Raw genomic sequence first — 21253 nt, forward strand, 5'->3', positions numbered from 1 at the left:
TGCCATTGCCAATGACCTCATTCAATCTTCTCATCAAACTTCTACCACAAGAAAGCAGCAGATATGACCAGAGCTGGGGCATCAAAAAATAAAGAACAAAAACTCAAATCTGCACCTTTAAGAGAAATTGGTGTTCTAGAAGTATCCGCTGAAGAATGAGAATCCTAAATACCACCGTGAACGAATCACGAACCATCAGGTACTTGTGAGTAAAATTTCATACATGGAAAGAGGTGTCAATTTCTTTTCACCGAGTATAGTCGTGCAGGGTATCAAATGAAAGGTCTTTATTAGTACTTTCCGGAATCGATATTAGTTTTGACATTGGTTGTGAAGGGGAGTAGGGGGGTCCAAAATGGGCCAGTTACTTCAGGGACCCAAAATAAAATAAGGTGGGCGGTGCACATAGTGTCTAGGCCTCAAAATACTCTCCATACCGATATCTGTACAAAAAAAGTTAATAATAGTATATTACCATATTGATTATAAATATATTTTGTAAAAATTGACTGGGCACCTGCTTTAAGTTTATCTTAAAACCATGCTGTACTGAAAAGTTTGGTAGAAATCACACTTTTAATAACAGAGTTATAATAGATCAAATTTGCACCTTTTGTACTAATTTATTGCAGATTTTTAAGGTCAGCATCATACAAAACTGAATGGTCTGACAAACTAAATGCATATTAATTAAATGTAAGCGTTCAGCTTTCGGTTTCCTGACTTGTTTTGAATAGTGTTGAGAAGCAGATATATCAAAGAGGAGTGCGAGTTTTATCTCTGCCCTTGTAGTTAACAAGAATTACCTTTAAGCGGCCCCTGGACGATGAATATGTACGCCAATATATTGGACAATAGTATTACTTGGTCAACCTGCACGGTACAATATTATTACTCAACAAATTAGTTCGAGGGTAATACTTGGGCAGTTAACATGTGGAATTCAGAGAAGACACGGAGTTATGTGGCTATAGCATTTGTTGTAGTTTGTTATAATTAGTTCTGCAATCGACTACCCCTATCTTCACTTTTTTCAACATCTTTTATTCAGTTGAATTGCTTTCGAAACTTAATACGCAACAAATTAAACTTATTAATTGCTCATCATTTCTTTTAAAGGGTTTTTTTGAAAACTGTCTGTCACACGCACTTTTCTCCGAAATGGCTATATCTATTGACACGAATTTCGGTATAAAGATTGGAACTGTGAATCCCCGCCCATGAGGTAAATTACATTGCTGCACGTTGAACTTGAGAAAAGGGTCCACATAAGATGGACTCAATTTTTTTTTCACTGAATATTGCCATGTGGAGTATCAAACGGAAGGAATGGAAGGAAATCCTTCCGTTATTAGTAGGCTAAATATGCCTCCTTCGCACCAAATTGCTGTTATCTAAGAGATAAAATGTCAGTACCACGTCGAATTAAATATTCGACATATATATACTACGAGCTATGTATAAATGGAACTATCGTGTACCCAAATATTCGTACATAAAAAAACACCTAAACCTTTCATATCTGAAGCGTCAAGCTTCCGGTTTCCGACTTGTAATTCTGTTGCTGTAATCTTTACACAGACCAGATAAGCTCCGATATACCTTGAACTGGTTAAACGAGAACAATAAAGATAGGAGACTACTACTTTGAGACCGTTGAAAAGTTCTCCTATCTAGGGTCGAAAATCACAACTGATAACAGTTACGACGATGAAATCCGCGCACGGTTGTTGACAGCCAACAGAGCCTATTTCAGCTTACAGAAAATGTTTCGCTCGAAACGTCTCACCATAGGGTCAGCTCTTACTGTACAAGACTATAATCTTGTCAGTCCTTATGTACACCTCGGGGACTTGGGTTCTTAGCAAGAAAAATTGCGAACTGTTGATCGCGTTCGGGAAGAGAATCCTCTCAAGAATTTTTGCCCCCTACATGAGGATGGACGATGGGTGAGGATGATCCAGCCCGGAAAGTCTATAAGGGCAATATCTATGGTAGAGAAAGAAGACGAGGCAGACCCTGCCTGAGATGGAGCAATGGCTTAGGTCAAGACGCCAGACAGTTTTTAGGGATATCGAATTGCTGGACCTCGGTGCAAAATCGAGATGTCTGGAGTTCCTCACCAAGGCAGGCCTAGATCGGATACCGGTTGTTTCGCCGTTAATGATCATGATGATACCTCGACATATTCTAAAATGAACTTTCTTCCTTCATTTTCTCCCTTTGTAACCTTGTTTGCTCCAACGCTGTTAACCCAGAGCTGAACCAGTATTATGCGATATTGCCAACAGACGAAGCAATATTTACTAGATTGTAGAATAAAAATCAAACTGATTTTTATTGACTCAATTTCAATGTGATCTGCGGTCAATATTACTCATATTGTACAGTGTCAATTATTGTGCAATATATTGAAGTATACGTCTAGGGGCCGCTTTAAATGGCCTCGGGCCATTTCAGCATCTCTGTTTTATCACAAAAACTGCAATGCTGCACGTCACATCACGATAAAGAGGAGATAGTTTCTGTTTGGAAATTCAAATTGCAATATCTGTCTCATAACTCCTTAATGAAATGCTGCAACCACTAGAACTCAAGACACTATTGGATTGGAAGACATTCGCACGGAACATAACTTGTATAATAAGCGCTAGCGTTGGCACTATTAATTATATACCAGCAAATCACAAGGCAACATTTAAAATGTTAAGTCATTAATATTTTATTAATATTGCTTGATATGTTTCGAACTAACATATGAGTTAGTTTCCTCAGTATAGTATTTATGTATTCTCTTTTAATGACTTCGTATTGACTCGATCCCGACAGCGTCGATTCCACACCAATGGAATTCCCAATTTAATGCAAACTTGCTATTTGAGGGGTCTGGATTGCGCATTCTACAGCTGGAAATGTATTCCATTGTTATTATTTTAATTCTGTTTTCTTTCTACACCTAATAGCAGCCGACGTCACTATTTCGAAACGAACATATGGAACATATCAGTTCTACAAACTTGGAGTGAATTGCAGTAGAAATATTCGAAACGTGATTCCCCAGTGCGGAATCGATTTTTTTTATTAAAAAGTGGGAACAATTATCGTTTCCGTGGCATCTCAATTTAATGACGGATTATAATAATATCACTCAAAATAAAGCGGAAATAAAAATAATAATAACAAATAATGGTCTCGCTTAGTCGAAAATTACAGTTTTTTATCTGGTTCAATTTTTCATATATTATTTCTTTGCTTTGAATATCTCAAAATATAATTTATGCTTATTTTATTTTTAATTTTGTGTTAAATTTGTCTGGTGTTCGGTGAAGTTCTGGTCAATGATGACAGATCACTGTATCATGTCGATATGTACTGCTCCTCCAAACAGAAAACCGAATATAGCCGCCGGACTTGACGGCCAAGCGGGATTACGTTTTGGCACTGATATTTATTCTTCTAGTTATCACTGACGTCCTCCATACTACCGAGGCCACAGGACGTGGCTGGATTCAATGTACGTGACTTCCACCTCGACTGGATGAGGACTACTCTGCGGCCCGGTAAACGAGTCATGGACCTTGGCCAAATGGGTATTTCTTCTGTAAGAACATTTAAATGTAGGGTTCATCCATTTGCAGGCAACTTGTAATGTGTATGTATTTGGAATGTGAGACTGTTCACTTGTGATAGTGATCACTTTGCAGCCCCTCCCCTTCAAAACCAAGGCCAAACCTAATATCGAAAAGAAACCTTTCATATAATACCCCACATGAATATATTCGATGAAAAAAATTTACTCCCCCCTTTTACATCTAAACTCAACCTTCCTACAAAATTTCGTGTCAATAGGTATAACCGTAGACTCAGACAGATAATGAATCGCTCTTAAAGCTTACAAAGGTCACACTATATCTCCCATTTGTAGAAAAATGCGACTTTGTCGAATCCGATTGAATTCAAGCCGGAAACTTCAAAATGGATAGTATCTGATGATGAATACCAATTTCGATGGTTCGATGGATTACAGTTACCACCGTCAATGAAAGATATCATTTTGGATAGCAAGGATTCAGAAGGTAATTTCCAATTTCGGTGTGTTAATTGTAGACATAATTTATTTAATTTACTTAGCTGCTTAGTATTTTCAGTTCACGACGAGATCTCCGCATATAATAGCGACAATTGCAGTATCATGCTTTATATTATAGCCTATGTTACTACAAAATTTTTTGATTCTAGGATGAACTTAAGGAGGGTTTCCCTTTGGTTTGTCGAAAATATAGTAGTTTAGTATTATTAACTTAATTTGAGCAAATATCAGTATAGACGGTATTCCGAGGTCTTGGCATCATTTAGGGACAGTTAGCTCCGTGAAATATATGACCATTTTCCAGTCCCTGCACTCCCCTCTCTCCTTTGTATCTAATGTCAAAAATAAGACCGACTTCAGAAAGTACTAACTGAATCCTTTTCATTTGATACCCCATATGATTATATACGGTAAATAAAAATGTTACACCCCTTTTTCAATGTGTGGAGACCCCCTTCAACTTAATATCGAATCATGTTACGGTATATATGCTTGTCCACAGTTTCAACCTTTCCAACAAATTTCGTGTTAATAAGTATAACCATTTGTGAGAAAATTGCGCGTGACAGTGAACCGATTTTAAGGTTTTGTTTCAAAATTAGGCATCATAATCATACGATTGTAATCAGGACGGGGAGGCGGCCCAGATTCCAGAAATGAAAAAATGACTACGCTATGGTGACGGAGACGAAAGATATTGTGGAAAATGGGCCACAAGAGAGGTTGGCGGAAATCCAAGAAATCCGCGGATTGTCGTGAGCGACATCTCGATCGAACGGGGATGCGGCCCAGATTCCAGAAATGCGTGTGTTAATAAATTTTTTTCTTCCTATATAAAAAACCTGAATTTATACGTCGATATGTGACAATGGACGAAATATGGGTCCATTATTTCACACCAGAATCAAAATGATCGTCATCTGAGTAGACTACACGTAGTTAACTGACTCCAAAGCGTTCAAAGACGCAATAGTCGACTAGCAAGGCTATGGTGTCAGTGTTTTGGGATGCGAATTCATGGACTATCTTGAGAAGGGAAAAACTATCAACAGCGACAACAGGATGAAATTGCGGAAAAACGGCCCCATTTGAAGAAAAAGGAAGTGCTGTTTTATCAAGACAATGCACCGTGTCACAAAATAATGAAAACAATGGCAAAGTTGCAGGAGATGGACTTCGAATTGCTTCCACATCCACCGCATTCTCTAGATAATCGGCAAGATCCCAAAGAAGGGAACCCACTTTGAGTAGGACAATTGAAGGGGTATCTGCGTGCACCCTGCAAAGATAATAGCTAAAATAATTCTGGAACACATCAAAAAACACCTCGAAAATTTGATCGACAGAGAACAGGCTGGTTTTCGTTCGGGATCAAGTCCCTGATTCAATTGGATTATTACGCTAACGATTATTATTATTATTATCACTATGCATCGAAAACCATTTTTTCTAATATTACTTCCAAACACCTCTCAAGTTAAAGTCATATTATGATTATGATTACATGATTGATTACAATCATATCACGAAAGCCTGATTGTGATTACAATCTTGTAATCATGAAACTCCTAATCATAGTCACGTAATCATAATTATAATTTTGACCAACTCCTCTTAGGATTTTGTGTAAAAGAAAACCTTATGAAAATCGGCTTACTGTCTGTTTGTCCGTCTACCTGTGTGACACACACATTTTTCTCGGAGGCGGTTGTAGCGATTCACACTAAATTTGGTGAAAATATGGGAACTGTAAACGCTCCCACATACAGTGAGTTACATAATTCTACATCAAATTTAAAGATGGATTCCCCACACATGTAAAAGAGAGGGGTGTAGGAGGCAATGTCGTGAGCATTGCGCTCGTCCGAGATTATTATACTAATTTTACTCAGGTGCTCATGCACAACTGAGCCGACTGGTGTCCGTCATCAGTGAGATTTGAACCGAGACTTTCGGCTACGGCAGCCCAGCGCTCAAACTACTTGAGTTTTCCAGACACTATAGACATATGGGGTATGAAATGAAAGATCTCGGTTAGCACTTTTCAACGACGGTTTTAGTTTTGGCATTTGTTGGAAAAGTGGGGAGTGTGGGGGGTCGAAAGGGATCATTTTTTTAACAGACCCATTCTTGGAAACCACCCAACCGGAAAATTTGAAAAAAATCAAGAGGCTGCCACTATATGGTGTCTAGGCTCCGAAGTACCCTCCATACCGATATCTGCTCAAGTAAAGTTAATAATAGTATATTACTAGAATGTTTAATAATTGGCTGCAAAGCCCGCTAAGTTCATTATATATAACATAGATCATCATCCTGCTAAGTTTGGTGGAAATCGCACTATTACTGACAAAGTTATAATAGGTCAAAGTTGTCGCTTCTTTGCAAATTCAAGACTGAATGTGGATATTCGCACATAATATATGTATATATTACGTGCTACGTACTAATGGGACAATCACACTCAAATGTGTTGATAATAGGAATACACAAAACCTTTCATGCCTGAAGCGTTCAGCTTCCGGTTTCCCGAGCTGTTTGTTTTACACACGGAATTTTTTACCTAATCTGTTGTTAACAAATTGTTTCGAGGATAATTCAAATTTAAACAGTAATGCCAACAGTTCTGAATTGGAATGGAGGGTTGATTGTGGGAGTCATGGGGAGGTGTAATCAACTTAGTTACATGTTCCGCTCTATTTAATAATAGATAGACGCATGAGTGGACAACACTTTTCCTTCTCGAATGTATAAAGTATTGTTATAGTTTTTAACTAACGAACTCGTGTGAGGATGCTGTACAATCCCAGAACCGAGTTTGCTTGCACCAGCCAATTTATCGAGGGCCGGAGAATTGTAGAAAATTAAACTCATGACCATCGGTCGACCTGTCGTCAGAAGTACATATCAAAATTGTTGATACCATTATCAGTGAATATCTTGGCTTCAGACGAATTAGTGCTCGATGAGTTTCAAAATTGTTAACAGCAAATCAAAAGTAGATGAGGAATCGATTTCGGCGAGAAAGGTCGTTTTTTTCGACACGCACCATCACATGTGACAAGCATACACGCCAGAATAAAAAAGTCTGGAAACCGGAAGCTAGACGCTTCAGGTATGAAAGGTTTTGTGTATTTCTTTTATAAAGAGGTTTGAGTGTGCATTTGTCCAATTAGTATGTAGCGCATAATATATGCATATATTATGTGAGAATATCAAATCCCAATTTCAAATGAAACAAAAGACGAAGTATCCTCGACAGAGAAATCATCTTTCTCCATGATAATACTAGGCCACCCACCGTGTATTTGACAAGGGACAGATAAGATTTCATACATTGGAAAAACCTTGAACCAATGAAGCCGCAACTGGTTGACGACACCCCCTCAAACTTTGAGCAAGGGATGCTCACATCATTCACAGAAAACTCTAGAGTATGAAGGAGGCTTTTTAGAGCAAAACTGAAGGTTAAACTTGTGTATATTATTTTTCAATAAATGTATAAAGGAAATAAACATGTTAAAGTATACAAATTTAACACAAAATTAACAATAAAACAAACATCAACTTTGAAACGTTCAAGGCAACCAATTAATATTTGGTTAATTGGAGAAAATCGAAAATTTCAACCTTCAATTTCTCGAAAACTAATCCAGATACCGAAAAATTATATTAAATATTATTTTTGTCTTATTTTGAATCATTTTACTAAGATCCGTAAATCGCAGCACCGCGAAAAACGTAATCTCCCCGAAATTTGGAATTCCCATTGTTTACGTATCCGAAGTATGAAATTGTGATAAAGCAAATGCTAAGCAGTTTTAAATACTTTCCGTACTATCATTCAACAGTCATACTATCACCTAGTGCAGCTTATTATTCATTGTTGCATATGGTGATCGAATTGATTTCCTAATTAATTATTAACGTTTATTTTGAAAGAAAGAGTTACTAAGATCTGAGTGTTTGAGCATATTGATAGCAGGGTCTTTGGCGTATAGTAAACTACTTACATTGGGGTCTAGATAAAGACGGAGCCACAAGCTATTCAATATACCACAACCTATTAAAAAGATAAAACCTTCACTTTCAGACCCATGAACTTGCCGATATTTGGAGTCCACCGTTGCACACCACAGTACCGGACACTTAACTAAAAGTTCAAGCCACTCAATGTCACCAAAACGAGAATGGTATGCACACACTTTGGAATGTGTACTTCCCCAACCACTCAATTTTTTTCAATTGACGTCAACCATCAAAGTCTTTTGAATTCTACAAACTTTTATTCGGCCCAATACCCAGTTTATTTTCCACATAATTATCTGAACAGACTTTGCCTAATTGCGATTGTTCCTTGCACTTAATAACTGCTTGTTTGAGACCGACAGATATTGTATCATCAACGGAGATAAACGGTTTGGCGCGCTAGTAAAGACGAGGTTGATTGTTAAAACACAAACTGTTAAAAGTAAGACTCCTCCACACTCGATAGTAAACACAGCTCTAACAGGTTGCATGACAAACCCCCGAGCACATGTTGGTATTGAAAATGGTTATTACCAACTGTGTTGACTTATTTTCGTGTGCTCCAAAGATACGGAATGGCATTATGGTCCAATAAACCAGATAAACTTGTTTCCCATACTATTTAACAATTTTAACTGCCGAAACTTACACTTTTTTTCTGATGAGAGGCTGTCGTCGGAGGTGGATATTTTTGGGAAGCTTGATCGAATTGTATGTAGTTGAGAACCGAACACTAATAGCACTCGAAAAACCGTTCCAACTTCACAGTTAAAGTATTTCCTAGTTAGGATACTATCAGTCTTTAGGCGTTTTGGACAATAGGAAAAGTGTCCAGTTCAGCCCGCTGCACGCCAGTACACTGGCAGATGGAGAGCTGATCCAAAACTCTATCCAATTGGCTGCCAGATAATAACTGATTTCGGCTTCCAACTCGATGTGTCGATATTGACTGCTGTAGTGACGTGTGGTCCTTATCGGGAGAATGATAAGAAACATTTTGAAACATGTGAATTACGATGCTATGGATAAGATTAATTGTGGCTACATTGAAGTCTATAGACGCAGTCAATGAAGTGCGTCCATAAATTACAAATTTCACTCACGATTCATTAGGAACCACGCGAATATTTTTATTCTCCACTAAATTGCTACCTGATAACATACTATATACCTTCCCAAGATGACTGCTGAAGTTTCTGGGTTTAGCGCACTACGCCCCATATGCAACTGCAAGACGCAGCAAGTAGCTTTAGATATTTTACTGTCTCACGTAATAACTATCTTTTTTGTAGAGACCTTATGTTTTGCGCTTATCTTGGAACTTGTAATTAAGGGAGAACTCTACTCTCGATTTGAGATATCTTTCAAGATTTTCTTAATTATTGAACATTATATAATGGAAAAAGATTTTCACAGATAGTAGTCATTGTTGAGTAAACTAACGAACACAAGTGTGAGGTTCGATATGGAATTAATTGACGCGAAACTTGACTCAACATCAGCAAAGATGCTACATTAAACCATTCAAATTACTACAGCTGCTTCAACCCCTAGATATGCGGCTCTTGCTTACATATTTGTCATGGCTCCCAACTGTTTTGCGCCAAGTGCAATTGTCTCTTTAATGTATGACCTTCCAGTGCCACATCGCCCACGGATGACAGGCTTGTGCATCCACCAAGTTATTTGTTTGAAATAGTAGCAAACCAGCCTATTCTGATGATACAACGCAGACCGGTGTTCACGAAGGCTTCGAGCTTTTGAGTGGCAGGGGTGGTCACTTTCCATGTGCTACTCCCATATAGCAACGGAGAAAGAACATTAGCACAGAACAGTCCCCTTCATCTTGGTACTCAGATAACTGCATTTCTAGCGCTAATGCTCGATGTCATCGTTGGAAGGATAAATAAATTAATCGACGCTTTCGATGCTCTGCCCGTTAATAGCCACTCCCCTATTACCCCTATCTGCATTAACTCACCCGTCAAACTGAGAAACTTGGTTCTGTTGGTGTTTATCTGCAGTCCAACCCTAATTACCTACCTTTCCAAATCCAGAGCCATTTGGCGGAGGTACATGACCTGATGAGTGAACAAAAAGTTGTCATCAGGGTAGTTGAGGTATTTGAGCAAAAGATGTCATAGTCCATTGAACCCCTCCACATCCTCCAAACAAGGCACTGTAGGGTGTTGATGTGATGAATACAAGAGGATCCGGAGCGGAAACCAACCTACGCTCTGTCAATCAAATTTTCAAGGTGTTCTTTGATGCTGATCAAAAGATAACTCTCTCACTGCCAAGTCATAACATCAAAATGTCACCTTTGGGAAGCCTCTCTTAAACTGTGTGTAATAGACTCCCCGCGTCAGAAAATAATGTTTTTTTTACACTTAAATAGTAGTTTCATTTGCCAGATTACCATATCCGTCAAAAAACTAATTAGGAACGCTTATTTGTTAATTATACTGGATTAAAAATTGAATTCTCACAAGAAGAAAACGCGTTGACGTCATCGAGCGAGCAATTTGAATCTTATCTACGTGAAGGCATCCGGTTTAGTGTTTGGGTTTGGGTTGGGTTTTCAAGTAATCAAATCAGTTTTTAAAAGGAAAGTAGGAAATTGATGCGTGAATGGACAAGCAGCAAAGACTTGGAGTGTATGTTATTCTTAAGTTCCAATTTAAAGGGCTGTTTCATCGCCAGACCCCTTCTACGAATTATTCTGGGCTTCAGGAAGGTCTCGAGAGTTACTTCTCAGTTTGTCCTTGTTCATTCCCGTATATCAAAGTCGACACTCATCACTCAACCCTCAAGCCTTGAAGTGAGTTCTATCCATCCAATCCTGCACGAAACTCAGCTTAGTTCGGTTTCCATAGAGACAACTTCGATGCTCTTAAATTAGGTTTGGGGGATCCAATATAATTCGCAACCTTGTCGTGTTTTTGCGATAATAAAAAGGAGCGTTTTTGCACCTGTTGGCACTTTCGGTCACGCTGCTCTCAGGGCAGAGGGGAGGCAGCGTCCGATGAGTTGCCTCTGCCCTGGACGAAACCGTCAGTCATTTTTTGATTTCGAAATACTTCTTAGCAGAACAAATCCAGCGGGCAGTGGACCAACACCAGGGAGCTAATAGTATTGATGTGAAGGGGAGTCAGTTGAAAGAAGTGACCAAAAACGCTTCGGCGGAGACCAGCGACCACGAATCTTGGCACACAGGACTAAATGATTTTATGGGGACTGGCATCAGGAGCAACCCAGAATAGCTTAGTGAGGCAAATACATAGAATTAAGACGTACTACTGACAAAATCTGTAGAAAGAAGAAACCAAGGATATAACCCACTAGGAGGAGAAGATATATTATAATTTAAGATCCGCTTACAACTTGACAATAAGAATAACAGGATTCCAGCCCAAAACCAGAAATGTAGCGGGGAACAGATAAAAGTCGATGGGAATTTTTCGAAGAGCTGCTTAGTGCCACAATCGCCTCGGATTCAAGGAGCACAGCCCGTACAGGCACCCATCTCATCACTCACACTCAAAGAAATCAAGGATGCAATCAAAAGGCTTAAAAGCAACGAAGCCCCGATTATGGATGAAATACATGTCAAGATACTAAAGTGCGGGATTTAGCGATCAAGATTTATGAGCCCACATTATTTAGTGTTATATCAGGAGATTGATGCAAAAGTGTCATCTGCTCTATTTATAAAAAAGGTAACAAACTTTTCTACGAGAGCTATAGCGGGATATAATCCTACAAAGTGATGTCAATTATATTCGAAAGAAGGGTCAAATCCTTCTCAAAAAAATGGTTGGCAAATACCAGGGAGGATTTTAACGTAGAGAGTCAACGATTAATCATATTCTGAATGAAACAGATACTGGAAAAGTATCGATCGCCGTTCAAAACATTGTCGGAATTTGAAATTCTAACGAAATTGATTAGCCTCCTCAGAGTGATAATGACGCAGTCTAGCGTAAAGGCACGAAACCAGCTAACAAGATATTTCGGCACAGACTTCGGACTAAAGTAAGCTGATGGACTGATCCCAACATTATTTAACATCGCTTTGGAGTATACAATCCGAAAAATGCCAATGGATCTAAATCTTACGCTACTGTCCAAATCATACAATTTTAGATAGTGGCCTATGTGGATGATAATAATATCCTGGCATAATCGAAAGAGAGCGCGAGAAGACCCAGATGAAGGAAGTTAGCCTATACGAAGAGAAGATCAAAAGAAAGACGACAATTAGACAAAACACGACAATAAACGATTACAGTTTCGAACAAGTCGTCAGTTTTGTGTACTTAGGGAAGGAAATCAGTAGGATGATCATGTTTGCCAAGAAAACATTTTACATCTTAGTACCAATTCGAAAGAGGACCCGTGTTGCAGCGGCGAGACGTGGACAATGAACTTGGCCGGAAAACAAAAAAATAATTTTGAGGATACAGGGAGTCCTGTGCCTGCATCCACTTGATGATGGACTCAGGACTCCCTGCATCCTCAACAAAACATTCACTTTGACCTAGTTTAGATCTGAACATACGACGGATTTCACTTCAGTATAATTCGCACTCATGTTGTGTTCACGATTATATATTATATAAATGGGGCGATTACTATCTTTCGCTTCGGTCACGCTGCTCCCAGGGCAAAGGTAAGACAGTGTCTGATAAGTTGCATCTGCCCTGGACAAAACCGTCAGTAAACTTTTTAGAAAAAATAAAAATCAACGCTTTCGAACGCCGAGTCCTCAGGAAAATTTTAGGTCTAATGATGGTGTCTAGGCGGATGGCGAATGCGATCCAACAGTAAGTGATACCTATTATGCGACGAACCAAAAGCTGTCATCCATATTGAGTTTCGCAAGCGCCAGCGGGCGGGCCATGTAAAGCATATAGACGTCAGAAGAATTCCCAGGCGCCTATTCAAAGGTTGTGAATTACCCTATCCCACTCTTCTTCTCTTGTCTCAAAATCCGAAAGCTATGTCAACGACTGGTTGATCGCGCGCTTCCATCACTTCATAGCTCATTTCTCTAAGGCTTTTGATTCCATCAATCACAATATGCTTCACTCAAAACTTTCTTTGCTCAACCTCTCCTCCTAAGTTATCATTAAGTTTGTCTCCTACCTTTATAACCGTTCCTACAGAGTTTATTTTCTCACCGTCTTCTGGAGTTCCCCAAGACCCCCAATAATTTAATTTTTTATTAAAAAACTTCCCCCTTTCTTCACCTGACCATGCATGTTTTACGTAGATAACCTTAAATTATTTGTTTTTGTTTCGTCTCCGCTGGACTTTGCTCTCTTGCCATCCAACTTCCCACTCCATGTGTTATTCGCCCAAATCCTCTCCATCATCCCTTTTCTGCTCTCTTGGTCGAGGACAAGCTTTATCAATAGTTGAAATGTCGACTTTATTCCGAATCGGCCTCCACCTTAACACTTTTCAACTTTGTCGTAAGGAACATTCTTGAATATTGCCCTGTAATTTGATCTCCCTTCTGCAACTATAATGCCGCACTCTTGAAGCATCCCATGTGCTGTATTTAACGCTTTGCTCGCTACATCATCACCATTTTGTTCGCTACTATCATCGCCCGCTTTGCTTATTATTTCACCATGATTTTAACCTTACCTGCTTTAATATTAAATCCTTGTGTTTTCAAGCCCTGTGATAATTTGATGGGCTGCTCTACCTCCTCGGATTTTATTTTCCATGTTGCTTATCCCAGCACAAGCCCAATTTCCCTTCGTGGAACTTGGCAACTTCTTTTACTCCCCAATTAAGAGATTATGCCGATCCTAAAATGCTTTACTGCTTAATTGATTTTACTTCGCCCCTTTTTTTATTTTACTGCTTATTTGATCTTTTGGTTGGTATGACTGTGTTTCTGTTTTTAGTTTTAAGCGTAGATTACGTTACTTACTAGCTCTTCCTTCTGAGGATCATATAAGTAGAGTAAGTAGAGTCGCGGGCTCTCAATTTCTCATCGATTTCGATCTTCAGACCAATTTTAGCTAATAAACCATCGAACCATTAACACAAAATCTTAAGCGAGACGGGGTTCATTGCTTTTGGTAATCTGCCAATACTCGAAACCATAAAGGACTACAGTACGAACGGCACTGCGGTAAGTTTTATAATTGAGACGTTCGTTGATGCAGAAATCACGCAATTCTGTTGAGGGATCATTCCACTTTCGGAGCAGTTTGTTGTGAGACGCTTGGAAAATATTATCTACATAGCGCAATGTAGAGGGCGCTGAATGGCTGGGGTATACCTGCCATACTTTGGAATTTACTTTTCGGATCGCGGCAGAGCAATTTAACCCGGCCCATGAATTCTTCTATCACTAGATCTTACACTAATGTATACCAGATGAGTTAGCATGGGACACGCTCAAACGATCTCTTCAGATCCATAAATGCAATGTAAAAAGGGCAATGCTTCTACAACAAACATAACCGCATAACGTATATTTCGACAGTAGTTCCGCAGCTCTTAACAAGCCCGACTTGGTTCACGGTAATTTGAATGTTAGACGCGAATGCAGCTATCAAGAATGCGTTCAAAAATTTTCATGATGAGAAATAATAACCGAATCGGACAGTAATTTAAACATTCTGCTGGAATGCCTTTGTTTTTCCATGTGGGAACGGCGTGGTTTCCAGACAATTAGATGATGCTCTACTCTCCTCAATGACACATGTTACGATGAGAGTACGACGTTGCATCACCTTAGTACCAAAATGGACACCAAGGTTATTAACCAACCAAACTCCCCTAACAGGTTTGACAGTCGTGAACACCGACTGCGCGAGATAATATGAGAAACTGGATGGCACGTGCTGTAGCTAACCCGAATGCTAGCAGTTCGGCGAGATGAGAGCCGAGGTTCTTGGTTATTATCTCCCTATCAGGACGCAGAGATTTTATCACGTGCCTTGACTCAATAGTCAACAAAACTAAACTCACCCAGGGAAAACTACTCTAATAGAGACGTGAATTCTCGAGGTGGATTGATACGACCAAAAATTTCAATTCCTCATGCCTAACAGCCTAAAAAGGAAGGAAACACAATCAAAAAGCGCGCGGAATGAATGGGGAAGGATTAGCTCTGAGCCGACTCTGGCACCTACGCGACGAGTGCCCCCCGTCTTCCTGCTTCATCATGGGGGGCCAGATGACATGATGGCCCTGCAGAGGCCCATCGCAATCTAAACGTCCACGTCCTGCCGCTTCAAAGATAATGAGGGGAACACTATATACTTGAGAGGACTGACGGCTTCCTAGGAAGGGTTAGAGCAAAAAAAAACTTACTTCAATCCGGAGTTATCAATTATATTATAATAGGACTATCATAACAATAACTGTTAACACGAAGAGCCGTAGCTAAATTATAATATGTAACATTTTAATGTGACGTATGATTGAATAATAAGTGGTGTCTCTAGTTTCAAGAGGAAGACACCTCGTGTTCCCACCCACCTCAATCCCACGTAATCTTTAGTTTTTTTTCCTATCAGCAAACCAGATACCACAAGTGACAAGTGATGAAGAATTCATGTAAAAGCACATCTCAAACTCTCTAACTGCTTTGAGACGTCCCTTGAATCTTCGAACTATCCTGAGAATCATTAGCAGAAGAATCCATAATGATTTTTGCCCGAACTTGAGAATAGAACTCCATGTCAGCAAAAGATACCGGAAAATTTATAGTGAGCGTGGTTCCTTCATCTTACCAGTGGAAATACTAACATTTTGCGCACAAACACGAATTTGTGTGGTTCAGACTAAATTGTTTATGCCTAGGCGCCGTCCATATGTCGAGAAGTCTTGCTCATTTCTGTAATGACATTAAATGCGTTTTCTTGGTCTACCCATTACGGAAGCTGTCACCAGGAGAGACCAGGTAGGATTTAATATAGCGGAGCACCTCAAACTATACTTTATTCATCTCTTTCCCGAATCTCAGCTATTTTTATTTTATTGAGGATAGTACAAGGGCTTGGCACCAGCATTTTATGCATGTGCACGTGGTATCCATTGAAGTTCGAAAAAGGTGATTAATCGGTCGAAACAGAGGAAATATGTTTGAAGTTGCTTCCATAATGTTATAGGTGAATGACAAGTTGATAGCTAAACGAGAAAATGTCATTGATTTGAAAAGATGAAACGAAAGCCCACGTACAAAGAAATACCGACTTGGAGATGACGATTAGCGTGGAGAGGCTGAAAATTGTTTTAAGTTTAATAATGGAATTTCCACAATCTCCCGGTCTCCTGCAGGTGGTTGCACCTTTGTATTATTCCTTGCCATTTTTAGCTTACCTTGAGCCACCATAAGCTCGTTACCGTTGCACGCAATCTTTGGATAAATTCCACATTTACAGATTTGGAATCCTCAACTTCAGACCATGTGCTTGAGCTCACGAAGTATTTCTAAAATTAAAATCCTGAAGCAACAATTTTCAGCCTTTTTGTAGTTGATATAGAAGATTACCGACTTCCAAAATTAATTATTGTCGTATATTATCAAAATGCGACTCAATTAGTAGCACTCATTTTGATTAAATCGTAAATAAGATATTGAATGAGCTTTGCTTATCTTGAAGGCTTGATTAAATTTAGGAATTTTCAGATGAATCAACGCCAATCATCTTCCCCGAACAATATATTTTTGCATCTGATAATTGTACATTTGCAAGGGTACGGTGAGGCGACTTTTAATTTCGGTAGTCCCCGGGCAAATTTATATCAGTCAAAGAATAACAATGGGCATTTTACTTCAAGATAAGGATAATCAGCCGACAGAAAAGCTTGATGTGAATATGCTCGTTCAGGTGATGGAATATATGACCTAAGACCCTCCACGAATTGTTGTGATGGTTTAGGCATACTGTCGCTGCGTAGAAATTCGATAAAAATTAATCAACCATCTCTTCAATTTCAAGGATGAAATTCTATTATCAAGGTCATCGAGAGGCGGGAGAAGGGCGTGGGGGATTCTTCCGGAGTACATAAGGTGCATCTAAGCCTTGGGATCGATGCTAGTACTGGTATACTTCAATAGCTCCCGTTATCAACCAGAGAAGAACGCCGAAGTCGACATACGATTGAAGTAGTCTGAAAATCCAAATGAGCAAAACGATCAACTTAACTAGCAAGCAATGGTTGACTCAGCAACTTCGAACACAATTCACTCGCTGATAAACCTCAATGCCTTAACCCCAGTACGTTTAGACTGCTTTTGATTATCAACTTTTTATATTCCTACAATACCGTCGTATCATATGATATAAGAAATTGTTCTGCAAATTCAAGTAAACTTTTTCTAACACTAATAACTATTATCAGGGCGAAGAATGACTGTGCAAAATTTCACGTGCTGTATCCAGGTGAAACCTCCAAAGAAGTTTGAGCCCAAACAATGCCTGACAGGATTATATTCTGTCACCGATACTATATATTTACTCTTGTTATCATGTTGCCTTGGAGGGTCTGGAGGAACAAACACTCACTGACGATATCTATTTGCTCTCTCATGAACTTTAATCAAATGGGTCTGAATTCGAATAAGATGGCAAAGAGAGTTAGATTAAAGATAAATTTCAATAAAATCAAGAATCGATAAACAGAACATCAATGTAACGTTTTGCCAACAGTGGTTCCAAGCTTGATGCTAACGGACGTATTATCAACGCTAAATCCACCTTCGCTGTTTTTTTTTTGTATCACTTTGCAGGTTTACTTCCTAAGATTTTTTCAGTTTCCGTACAATAAGTGTTTAAAAAGATCTTTCCATTTTTACTCAGTTCCTTCACTTGCCAACCTTTGTACCACTTTGTAGCTCATTCTCCCTTAGAAAGTGATGATAACGAAATTCGCTTCTTTTTCTTAAATTCAGAATATTAACGGAGCAGAATTTTTAAGCAATTTTTCGACTTTGTCTCAATTGTCCTGATTTTTTCGACCCATTATTCAATAGTTGCAGAGTTACGTCATCAATGCAACTCGATGGCGCACCACAATATCATAACACGTCATCAATACCTAGCAAATGGGTTGTAAAACATAATTAGGGTGTTTGTCGAAAAAATGCAAAACCGTCATTAAGACATGCGAAATCCGTAGACCATTAGGGTATAAGATAATGAAATGTACGAAGGTCGTTGAAATAACAATTACGAGGGATGTTATTTTAGAAGGATAAGGTAAAGATAAAGATAGAATTTGGAAAATCCCACAAAAGATAAGAATACGTATTAGAAACGTAAGTGTAAACCTAAGAAGAAATTTGTATCTGAACTAGTAGTAAAATTGTACTCGAGAAAGAACCAAGTCTTTTCTTTCGAAACGAAGATCGAAAACCGATCTTTTAAGTGGTGCAGTCGGTGTACGAATCTAAATATTGATTCCTTAATTAAATTTTTAAAAGAGTTTCAAATAGGAAATCCAGCAAAAATGGATTTCAAGCAACTTTCTTATCATATCTCGTCGTTGCTTTCGATGGAAGTCAGGTGGACCTTTTTCCATTTTTGGACGCAGTAGACGCCGTGGTTTCACATTTGACAGGATGCGAGCTGAGGCCGATGTTGCATCAGTAAATTTTGACAAAACCTTATTAAAATCGATTCAATGTCTGTCTGTCTGTCTGTCTGTCACACGCATTTTTCTCCAAAACGGCTAAACCGATCCGAACGAAATTTGGTGGACAGATGGGAACTATGAAATCCCATGCATACAGTGAGTGGCATAAATTTAATATAATAATAATAATAATCGTTGGCACAACAATCCATATTGGATCAGGGCCTTCAAGTATGTTAGAGCACTTCATTCAAGACCGTAACGGTACACTACAGAACACTGTATGAGGCAATGTGGTCAGCACTACGCTCGCCCGAGATTATTACCCTGATTTGACTCAGGTACTCATTCACAGCTGAGTTGACTGGTATCCGACGTCAAATCAGGATACAAATCCCACTGCCGCCAGCGAGATTTGAACCGCGACCTTCCGTACGACAGACTTGTGCTCTAACCACTCAGCTATCCGGACACATAAATTTAGGTGGAGTTTAAAGGGGGGCTCCCCATACATGCAAAGGGGGGATTCAAAAATTTTTTTCACTGGATATAGTTGTGTAGGGTATCAAATGAAAGGTCTCGATTTGTACTTTCCGAAACTGATATTAGTTTTGGCATAAATTGCAAAGTGCATGAGTAATGAGTCAAAATGTACGCACTTGAAGTGAGACAGGACTCATTTTCGGAAACTACCCAACCAAAAAATCCGGAAAAAATCAGAGTGGTGCGCCTAGATGAAATCTAGGCCTCAAAATATGTTCCATTCCGATATCTGCTCAAATAAACTTACTAATAGTATATTACTACTTTTTAGAAATTTACTGAAAACCCCCCCTTAAATTCATCCTAGCACTTCCGAATTTTGTATCAGCATAGAGGACAATATTTCGTATATACATGCAAAATTTCGTAGAAATCTGGCAAATAACGCCAAAGTTATAGCAATTCCAACTTGGCAATTTCGCGCGAATTTACCGCTTCCAAAGCGATGCAAATTAGATGCTGACGTCATAATTACCCGGAATAATTGACATTCGCGTGAAATATTAAAGTCGCATTTATGAAGAATCTATTTATCTGCAGCCCTTTTTAAGATTTTGTGTAAAACACTTATGTGAAATCTAATCTTCGAGAGATATCCTATTCCGGTATCTGCTCGAAAAATTTACTAATAGTATATTATCAACTTTTAGAAATTGACTAAAAAACTCCCCTTAAGTTCATCCTAAGTGTACTAAATTTTGCACCGACATAGAGGACAGCCTGGTGCATACACATGCCAGTTTCATGAAAATCCAACTATTATTGGGAAAGTTATAGCAGTTCAAACTTATCAATTTCGTGCTAATTAACAGCATCCTAAGCCATACAAATAAGATGCTGACGTCATAATTAACGAGAATAATTGAAATTCGAGTGAAATATTAAAATTCCATTCAAGAAGAATCTAATTCTCCCTAGCCCTTTTTTATATTTGATGTTGGTTAAATTGTTGGCATTTGCTAATAATATTAAACTGAGAGTGTGGAGCATATGAGGTTGACTATTTCAATACAGGGCTTTCCATCAAATGATTTATTTCAATTACTTTCTAAAAAATAGATGCCAATAGAATTTTTAACTATGTCACACGGAACTGTCAGACTCACCGCTCCTCACATCTTTTTCTTTTTCTTCAGCCTTCAGTTCACAAGCGGGGTCGGCTCGTCGTGATCGGTTTCGTCATTTTATTTTATCAAATGCCTGATCAGGATGTAATCGCGAGACCTTCAAATCCCCATCCAGTGTATCATGCGACCATTATTTTGGCCGGCTTTTTGGTTGCTTACCATTGACTTCGATGTTCTCACCAATACTGGTTGTTTAATTCTCGTTAGCGTGAATTACGTGACAACACCATCGAAAACACCTCTCTTGCAGTTTTTCCACGATGGGTGCAAACCCATATCGATCGCGGATATTCTCATTTCAGACGTGATCAAACGGTGTCACGCCACCAGTGCAATGTAACATCTTCGTCCCCAATACTGCAAGACGCCGTTCATTGTCCTTTATAGTCAACACTCAAACTATAGAGAGCGACAGACGGACGACATTGCAGTAAATTTTAGATTTGGGACGTGCGCTGATACGTCGATCACAAAGAACACCAGTTGCGGAATGTCACTTCATCTAGGTGGCAGTAATGCTTGAAACATTTCATTATGCAGTTCTCCATTGGCTGGTAGCATTGACTCGAGATATTTAAATCGCTCAGTTCTTTCAATGGCAGTAATCTGCCCCTCCAGATATTTAAATCGCTGAGTTCTGGCAATGGTGGTAACCTGCCCAGAACTGAGTGATTTAAATATCTCGGGTCAATGCTATAAGCCAATGGAGAACTACGTTATGCCCTTCACATAGGGAAACACAAAACCTTTTATACCTGAAGCGTCAAGCTTATTCATAAAAAAAGCCGTAAAAAGCACCAAAATCCAAAAAATTAAGTTTAAAAGCCCACCGAAAATTTACCTTTAAATATTT

At 38.9% G+C, this 21253-nt stretch overlaps 1 protein-coding gene across 3 annotated transcripts in view; it reads right to left on the reverse strand.

Moving 5' to 3' along the window:
• The window catches only part of LOC119661548 (sodium/nucleoside cotransporter 1), a 32918-nt gene extending 23939 nt beyond the window's left edge, over positions 1 to 8979 (reverse strand). The window contains exon 1 of one of the 3 annotated variants that reach the window (XM_038070933.1): positions 8769 to 8979. The gene's annotated coding sequence lies outside the window, so the exon portion shown is untranslated. Of the gene's footprint in view, positions 1 to 8103; positions 8146 to 8197; positions 8620 to 8768 lie in introns of those variants that run through there. The other 2 variants (XM_038070935.1, XM_038070934.1) reach the window with 2 other exon arrangements.
• Between the last annotated feature and the right edge of the window lie 12274 nt (positions 8980 to 21253).

The sequence above is a fragment of the Hermetia illucens genome, chromosome 1 (assembly GCF_905115235.1).
Source record: "Hermetia illucens chromosome 1, iHerIll2.2.curated.20191125, whole genome shotgun sequence".
Lineage (NCBI taxonomy): Eukaryota > Metazoa > Arthropoda > Insecta > Diptera > Stratiomyidae > Hermetia > Hermetia illucens.